General features: G+C 42.2%; 1 long non-coding RNA gene across 1 annotated transcript; it reads right to left on the minus strand.

Annotated features, from left to right (window-relative positions):
• Positions 1-5580: 5580 nt before the first annotated feature.
• On the minus strand, positions 5581-7755 carry LOC107563864 (uncharacterized). Its single transcript, XR_001606152.1, has 3 exons — positions 7701-7755; positions 7408-7539; positions 5581-5875 (listed from the first exon to the last, which is right to left on the minus strand). It is a non-coding gene; the product is annotated as an uncharacterized lncRNA (long non-coding RNA).
• Positions 7756-9921: the final 2166 nt, after the last annotated feature.

Below are 9921 nucleotides of genomic sequence, written 5' to 3' on the forward strand. Positions count from 1 at the left end.
TTGTTGTTTTGCTAATACCTCAAAATGAACCTGTGAATGTGTGTGAGTACATCTTCGCCATTCAAAATCAGAGCACACTTTTTCATTTTATAATGCCATCTTATTGCTCTTCTTCATAGTAGGTACATTTTAAAAATGTTTTCCCAATGTATCCTGGACTCCTGCTCAAAATCAGGGCTGCCTTGATGTATTCATATTTTAAGGGCTTTTGTAGCTGTATAAAGAAAATAAACTGGTTTTATAAATGATGATGGTATTGCTGTTTTTGAACTTGGTTAATCATTACCTGGTGAGATTTTTAGACATTTAATAGTCTCTTATTTGCAGTTGATTTCAGTGTTACTTTTAACACTAATCCAGATTATGTAAAGATTAATGTTCATTTTATCAAGCCATTCAAATGGTGGACCGCGGTCGGGGTCTGGTCCCCAGCTTGGTTTTAACTGGACCGCGAGACAATGGAGGCACCATTATACCATTTCTCGATAAATTGAGCAGCACGTCAAAACAATGAAGCGGTTCGCACCACAAGCGCTTTATTTTTTATCTCGAGCCAAACATGCTTCATGGAAGCCCTTCCCGTGTGCGTCTTGAACCATTTTTATGTCACATAAAACATCTGATCTTCATATATAATTGTTTTCCACTGATGAAATGTACACCAAGCACTACACACATTTTTCAAGTATATTAATGTCATTACCACTGAGCTACATCCCCAGTCATGGATTTTGTTTAGAGCGCATGCTTTGCATGTATGAGGTCTTGGGTTCAATCCCCAGCATCTCCAAGCTTTGTTAGCACTCTCTTTCACCCTCAGTACCACGACTGAGGTGAGACCCTTGAGCAAGGCACCAAACCCCCAACTGGCCCCTGGGTGCCACAGCAATATGGCTGCCCACTGCTCTGGGTGTGTGCACTTGGATGGGTTAAATGCAGAGCATAAATTCCAAGGCTGTGTTTCAGTTAATTTTTAGGCACGTACTTGCAAACTTCCCTAAGCATTTCCCCACAGTGGAACCCCCAGCGCAATTTTGAAGTGTGTTCCACTTCGTCAAGTGGACGAGGGAAGTTTCAATGGACATACCGTCGACCCCTCGATTTTCTCTGAGGGAGTAAGTCTGCTTCATATGCACACTTCAGGCCACTCCATAGACCACAATGCAACACGATTATGACGTCATCTCAGATTGCGTTTAATTTATCCTCACAACTTTTAACAACTTTTTTATACATTTATAACAGCGCAATATAGAATGCTGCACCAAACAAATTAGTAAAGGGAAAAATGAAAACAGTAAACCAACTCTATAGCGGATTCTAAGTGATCAAGAGCTTAGGACGTTCCAGTTCAGTGCATTGCAAGGGTTCCGCCAGTAATGGGCACTTATACAATGTAATCAATGACATCCCTCCGTCTCATTTACTCGAATGTAAGTTTGCGAGTGAAGGGCGTAAAAAATTTACTGGAACGCAGCCCCACACTTCATTTTCACTTTCACCAATGTACATGATTTACAACTGAATAGCTCTGCAGTGCATAATATTATTGCCTGAATCCAAGTGTCAGGAGTTTGGACCTGTCTGTGTTTTGTTTTCCTCCCCATGTGCTCCATGACCTAGTTTTCCCTTGTGTTTGATTGTGTCAATTGCTCCCAGGTGTGTCTCATTATTACTTGATCCCCTCAACTGTCATTTCCTCATTTGTGTTGTGTATTTAAAGTGTTCTGCCCTATGTTTCTTTGTCGAGTCTTAAACGTCAACTCCCCGTTGCTACGTGTTTGTTCCTGGTTCCTTTGGATTATTAAAGGCTGTGTTCCTGTAAATTCTCCTACGACTACCAAAAACTTTAATTGCGTGTTTCCCCTCCGTTTTGTTTCCGTTGTGTGTTCAATGTTTTTTTTCCCTCCCGTTGTCTTCCCATGGATCCCCTCGCCCGCCCTGAGTACCTCCTCCTGCGTTTGCTCGAGGACCATACCAGACTGTTTCTGGCCCTCGCCAAACTCACCAGCTAGCCGGACGATGCGCTCTGTATGCGGTGTTCAAGCTGGAGTGATAGAACACGCAGAGTGCCGTCATCTGAAGATGGTCTTCGAGTGGATTCCAAAGCCTTTGTAGAGTGGATACTGGCGAGAAACGGACCCCCATTAATGTTTGTTCCGAGGAGTACCACTCTCTACCCAGCCCACCATCTCCTCGATGTGCGGAGCCCAAGCCTGAGCCCACCACAATCGACGAGCCAGCCCCGGAAGCAGAGCCCAATCCGTCTGACCAGGTGCGAGAGCCAGTGACAGTGCCTGCCCCGAGGGAAAAAGCTGAGGACGGTGAGAGTGCGGAGAGCCCTCAGCACACATGCACCGTGGCTGAGGGTGAGCTTATCGTGGATCTGGGAATGTGGCTGGCTGAAAAGGCTCCCGTTCCTGAGTTTAGACCAGAGAGGGCTCCTATTCCCACGTCCAGCCCAGAGAGGGCTCCTGTTCCCGAGTTAAGCTCAGAGGCTTACAAATATCTGCCCCCCCACCCACTCACTCCTGCCTCCTCCACCGCTGTCATCTGGCAGCCCCTCTGCTCGCACTCAGCCCACCATCTCTACACGGTGCGAGATCTGGGGGTCTACCAGTCTCCATCGTCACCAGGGCTGGAGCATCCCTCACCTCTGCTTCCAGCCTCTTCGGCCCGGACTCCACCTCGGCCCGTAGACCCAGCGGCTCCACCTCGGCTCCTAGCTCCCTCACCTCCACCGTCGCCCGTCGATCCCCCAGCTGCACCGGCTGTACCCCGTCGCTCTGTCCCACCGGCTCCATTGGGCTCCTCCCTCCCGCCAGCTCCACCTTGGTCCTCAGTCGCTCCGGCTCCGCCATGGATCTCGGTCACCAGAGCACTCGGCTCCACCCTGGCCCACTGGATCCTCGGCATCCCCCTGGCTCGTTGGCTCAGGCTCCTCGGCCACCTGCTCCGCCGCCATCAGGTGGCCCCCTGGAGTCGGCAACAATTCCTCCTCCATGGCTCCTCCCTCCATCGGCTCCTCCATGGTTCGCCATCATGGCTGTGGCCTGGATCCGGCTTGGCTCCTCCTGCTTCAAGCCCTTTCTGTCTCCTCCCTGGTTCCTCCCTTCTGCATCACCTCTTTGGACTCTGTCTGCCGGCCCCCTCCCGGGTGTGCGTCCTCCCCCTGAGCCTCCTCCCAAGATCCCACCCGCCCCTCCCCATGTTGTTTCTATGGCGCGAGGATGCGCCTTCCGGGAGAGGGGCAATACGCCAGGAGTTTGGACCTGTCTGTGTGTTGTTTTCCTCCCCATGTGCGGCGTGACCTAGGTTTCCCTTGTGTGTTCATTGCTCCCAGGTGTGTCTCATTATTAGTTGATCCCCTCACCTGTCATTTCCTCGTTTGTGTTGTGTATTTAAAGTGTTCTGCTCTGTTTCTTTGTCGAGTCTTAAATGTCAACTCCCTGTTGCTACGTGTTTGTTCCTGGTTCCTTTGGATCAGGTGTGTCAAACTCAATTTCTGGAGGGCCGGAGCCCTGCAGAGTTCTGTTCTAGCCCTGCTCCAACACACAAACCATGTAGTTTTCAAATAAGCCTGAAGGACTTGATAAATTGGATCAGGTGTGTTTAATTAGGGTTGAATCTAAACTCTGCAGGGCTCCGGCCCTCCAGGAATTGAGTTTGACAACCATGATTTGGATTATTAAAGACTGTGTTCCTGTGAATTCTCCTGCAACTCCTCGTTCCTCGCTTCTCGTTGTAGTACAACCGTGACACCAAGCTGTTCCTTCAAGTTTTTTTATTTTACATTTTACAAAATATTAATAACAAAATAAGAGAAAACATTTATTTTGTTTAACAATTTGGCTTAGTTTAGTGCAGCATTATGGTAAAACCGGATCAGTGTACTAAACATGAACAACATCTTCCACTTAAAAGTTGAGTAACTTAACCTGAACATAAAAACAAAACAAAATAAATAGCAGCATTACAGCAAAGCTTGGGGGGGGGGGAAAAAGCAAAAGCACTTTCATCAAGGGAGTCCAGTTCTTAAAGTGCTCTACAGCCAAATCTCGTTAAGTATGAATGCGAGCAGCCATGTTGACGTTATCTTCTTCTTCTTTAATGGCCCTTCACTCCTTAGGAGTATTACCGCCACCTATTGTACAGCTTACTCACTTACATGGGTGACGAATCTGTGTTGATATTACCATGTGACCTGCGACGTTATACCAAGCGCAACAACTTTAAAGGTATGACAGAGGTGCATTAACACCTGATTTCATCAGTAGCATGACAATCATACCACCTTGTATGCTTTTCTTGAAAACTAACAAATTGATTGCAATAATGTCTTCATAAAGGAGATGTCGGGCAGCTGCTCGAAGATCTCAACTTTGATTTTACACTCGAAAAATGTAAGTATCAATTCTTAAAAATTAAAATGAACCCAGAGCTAATTGCATTGCTAGCTCACCCCAACAGTTACGTAATATTGGTCAGCATTTATCATTATTTTCTTACTAAAAATTATATAATTAACTATGCAATATATTTTAGTAAAACAAGCAAAAATGTAACTTAATTGTATTGTTACATTATATGACATAACTATGCATGAACACTAGACAAAATCAACCAATGTGAATACATACATTAATTCATTGCTTGGACTGAAAATGTATGAATTAATGAAATTATATTTTATTTTCTGACAACAATAAGAAACATGAGCAAAAATGATCAAATATTTACAGGCGGTGAACCCAACATCCTGCTGCCATCTCAACAGAGCCGTGCCAATTCTGCGGCTTTATTTGGATGAAGCAGCTGACCACCTTCACCTGTCTTTGCCGTCCATCAGGTCCCTCATTGGTGCAGTCAGACTGGAATCTGACCATGGGTGGGAAAGGGACATCGAGGTGCTTGTGTTCCTCTACTGGCTTGCCCATGCAGCATCCTACAGGGTAGTGTCACAGACCTTCGATATCCCCAAGACCTCTGTGCATGATATTGTGTTCAGAGTGAGCAAAGCAGTCCTTGGAATTTTGAGGAGGGTGATTTGCTTTCTGACCGGTGATGACCTGGAGGCAGTGGGAGCAGGATTTGCACAGCTGGCTGGGTCACCAGCTTTCAGCAGGGCAGTTGGTGCAAGAGACGGCTGTCATATCCGAATGAAACCACCAGCAATTAACTCCCACTGTTACTTCAACAGGAAGTTGTTTCACTCCATCCAACTCCAGGCCATCACTGACCACCAGGGAAAATGTATTGACATCTTTGTGGGATATCCTGGGTCTGTGCATGATGCCAGGGTGCTGAGGAACATTCGTGTGCCTGCTCTCCATGAGCATGACTACCCATAAAACATTTCAACCAATTACGACATTTTAAAGTTCATATTGTCAGCATTTCCTAATTTAATTTTATATGTTTACAATTACATGCTAATTTATGTTGTAGCTTCATTACTTTTGTGGTGTAGTGTGCTAAACCCCTGAACTGGTAGGAAGCAGAAGTTTGCTGGTTCGATCTTTGAAGTCGTTGCCACCACATGTGTAAGGCTTCTCTCCAGTGTGAACTCTCATGTGCATTCGAAGAGTTTCTTTAAGAGTAAAACTTATTCCACATTGAGAGCATGTGTAAGGTTTTTCTCCAGTGTGAATTCTTATGTGGGACTTAAGGTTTCCAAATCTTTTGAAACTCTTTCCACATTGTTGGCAGGTGAGATAACTTCTATTTGCTGTCTTATAAGCTCTTTTTTGTGTCTTTTCAGTCTGTGAGCAACAAAATGATTTTTCTCCAATTTTGAAATCATGATGCTTTTCATACTGATCTTCATCTTCCTTTTCATTGAGTTCTCGACTCTCCTTTTTCAGTGACATCAAGTCTAAAGCGGAAAAAAATGACAAATGCCGGTTAATGGCTCAAAGCAACAAACATCAAAACCCACAACTAGATCTTATATGCACTAAGCTACTAAAAGAGGTGTTAAATGTAATCACAAAACCTCTTCTCATTATTGTTAACTCTTCACTTTCTTCAGAACATGTTCCAAAAAAAACTTTCAAACTGGCAATTATCAAACCCCAAACCAGACGATTTAATTATAGCCCAATCTCAAATCTGATATTTAAAAATTTGAGAAAAAGTGTCCTGTCAACTGTGTTCATTTTTGCATACAGTAACAGTATCTTTCAGGATTTAGGCCCCATTCAATTTCAGTGAGGATTTAAGCCCCATCATAGTACAGAAACTAAATAGACATTTCATCAAAGTATGGAGTGCCACAGGGCTCAGTATTGGGTCCTCTGATTTTCACCTTGTATGTGCTGCCACCGAGGGACATTATTTCACTTTTATGAAAGTAATACACTTTAATTTCCCCACATCCTGGCATAGCTTCTTATCTCTTCTCAAGCAGAGTCCATTTAAAAAATCTGCCAATTACACACAAAGCTTTGAATGGCAGAAACTAAAAAGTTTAGAAGTCATTCTTTTCTATCGCTTTCATTGTCTGAGACTCAGGCTCTCAGTTTAGGTCTAGACTTTTCAGCCAAACATACACAATCTTATGTGTGAAATCTCTGAATTTAAATTATTTATGGCATCTTTGGTAATATTGTTCATGAAACCCATACATGGAACCCAGTCAACATGACAATCTAATACAGTGGTTCCCAACCCTGGTCCTGGAGGCACCCCAACGCTGCACATTTTGCATGTCTCCTTTCTCTGACACACCAGTTTCAGGTCTTGGAGTCTCTACTAATGAGCTGATGACCTAAATCAGGTGTGTTTGATTAAGGAGACATGCAAAACGTGCAGTGTTGGGGTGCCTCCAGGACCAGGGTTGGGAACCACTGATCTAATACATTGGAGAGCCACCCAATGACTGCTCAGCCAAATACAGCTGATTCTAACAATAGTCAACCAGTGTGCAGAAGCCATGCACTAAATATTAATATAACAAATTTGTTTTAACTTGAAATAGTCTAGAAACTTGGAAAAATGTGTTAAATAATGCTGAACACATTGATGATTTAAAACCAAGGTTAATTCAATATGTCTTTGCTTTCAAGTGGATTAATAGTTTGGTGCAGCGCTGCCCAGACGAGCCACTGCTAAACTGTTGCATAATTATCTGACAGAAATGAATGGTTTTCGATTCAGAAATAGATACCAGGTTTAATGTTGCACAAAATATTTTTTTTTAGGAATTGCATAGTGGTTTTCCCAATAATAACAAATACCCAACTTGAAAGTAGGATCTTCTCGGGTTCACTAGAAGGCAGCTTAGTATTTACCACTTTAATTAGGACAATCTTATGACATTCTTCAAAAACACCATATAGTCCTGTAGAGCTGAACATTTTAATAAGGATCAAATGAGTGAGTTCAGCTTTGAGAATGAAAACCAACCTGTTTGTTCCTCAGTATCTTCATGTTTGACTCTGAAAGCTTCTTCAATCTTCAGGTCTTCACTCTCCTCTTTAATAACCTCCATCTTTATAACAGTGAGTCACGTGGAGTCAGTGAATGGACTTAAATGGCCTGAAAAAAAACAAAAAACCTTATTTACTGAAACTAACATTCATAAATGTTACATACTAAATTCATTAAAATCATGCCACTTTACACCTCTTGTGAAAACTACAAAACTGCTTGAACATGGTGTATCGACGTAAACACTTTAAATGCTTAAAAGCACAAACCTTTCTTCAGCCGAATCAAAACAGATGCTGGAGCGGCGCGGCCTTATGATGTCACATCACCACACCAAAATAAAAGTCTGGTTCAAAATCACAAAATAGGTATATCATGAAATTCAGAGTTCAGTTCTTGGTGAAATACATAGTTCAATGCATGCTGTCCAATGATGTCCTGAAAGAAATCATGAAGGAATGTGAGATTCTGTCTAGAAGTCACAGCTGTAATGTTTAGCTGCAGAAAGCTTTAACGCCAACCATATATCAAAATTCAGATAGTAACAGGTTAAAAATAGCTAGTTCATAGCAGAGTTCAAAGTTCATTTTAGTCTAAAATTCCTTTTAATAGGAATAAAATGTATAACAATGATGATCTTTCAAGAATCAATAGACGGAAAAGCAATTAAAAATATATTACATTTATACTTATATTGTAATATTTTCAATACCAAAAATTTAGTATTTTGCAGATTTTTAAGGAAATCAATAGTGGTGCCTGTGCAGTGACAGCCGCTGAACGCCACAGAAAGCTCTGCGGGTTTCCTTAAATAAACATTACATTTGAATTCATGTTAGTTATTTTCCAGGGCATCTGGAGCTGTAGATCCACATGAAGAGGATGGGTGACGGTGAAGAGAGAAGACGGTACAAGAGAGAGATGAGGAAGATGAAGAAGAGCTTCATATTATATGATCCATCAAAGACTGACAGCATCTTACAAACACAATAGATTCAAACAAATCAGATTCTGTGTCCCACAAGCATCAGCTTATTTACATCCCATGTAGTGTCTGAATCACACCTCAATATAAGAAACAGAGAATTGTTCATTTATATGAATGTATCTCTCATTTTTAGAATTGTTTGAGATGTGCAAGTGTTACATGCCAAAGTTCCCAATATTTTTTGTTTGTTTAAGGTAAGCAACCATGCTTTCTTTTTTAAAAATGCCAAAAATAACTGCCTGCATAAGAGTCCAGCTGTAATCAATTGAATTTGCTGACTGGTGTATTTTCACAGTTTGAGGTCTTATATCCTGGGGATGTGTTATGTTCATATATATTGAGGTGTGTTCCCCCATCCAGTTGGGTGTGTTTATGTTTCCATGTGTTTTCTCTCTCTCTCAGATATGCTGTTTACATGCAGTGCCGACACCGTCCAACAGGCAATACAGGATCTGGGGCCCCAACCGCTTCGGAGGGCCCCCCTCATTTCATCTGTAATGATATATTATGTACATTTTCCCCACATGAAATGCAACCGCAAAAGTGATCCACAACACACAGACCCCATTAAACAGGACACAATTCACAACAACGGTGAGAAAAAAATACCCACTTTATCTTTTCATAAAGATAAAGATATTTCTGCATAATTCATACATGACAAATTACAGAAAAACGATAATAAATACAAAACAACAGTCAAGTCAAGTCTGCTTTATTGTCAATTCTTCCACATGTACAGCACATACACACAGAGAATTGAAATTGCGTTACTCTCAGACCCTTGGTGCATACAGATAACACTAACAGTAGAACATAAATACAGTATAAATAAAAGCAAAAAAAGATTAGAAACATACACAGCAGCACCACACTCTAATTTGCATAACACCGCCACATATCTCCAAATTGCTCACGTTCGATAGAAACTCAAAAAAATTTCCTATTTTAGTGATGCCCTTACCATTTATTAATGTTTAATTGCTTATTAGACATTTTGCATGACTGAAGGGGCTGTCCAAATTAAAGTTCCCAATATTCTAATCTCTATGGTAATATGGATTTAAATACAGAGTTCTGGCATGAAACTCTAGATGGCGCAGTCCGATAGGTCTAACTCAATCTGACCTAATGACATCATTATCACATGGCACAGCTGATTGGTTCTCTCCTGTATCGGTAGCCAATAGGTTCGCTGCTCAACATTCAAATATATGACTAGAGCTTGTCGTAGCAGTTGCAGCTTGCTTCAGAAACCCTCCACCTTCCCCAGCTCCACCTGTATAGATCTGCTACGAGGTGATTCATGTATGCTATGGGGTTATTTCATGCATGTTATATATGCAGCAGCAATATTTCTTACATGCTCACAGCAGCATGTTGTGGATGTATTATCAGTAACAAGTCTCGGTACTTGCTCTGCCGCAGCAGCAGCGTAGCAGATCCATTCCGCCAAGACCAAAATACATTAACAGTGTCATGTACATTACCATGCCAATCCC

Source organism: Sinocyclocheilus grahami, unplaced genomic scaffold (assembly GCF_001515645.1).
Source record: "Sinocyclocheilus grahami isolate Dianchi unplaced genomic scaffold, SAMN03320097.WGS_v1.1 scaffold893.1, whole genome shotgun sequence".
Taxonomy (NCBI): Eukaryota; Metazoa; Chordata; class Actinopteri; order Cypriniformes; family Cyprinidae; genus Sinocyclocheilus; species Sinocyclocheilus grahami.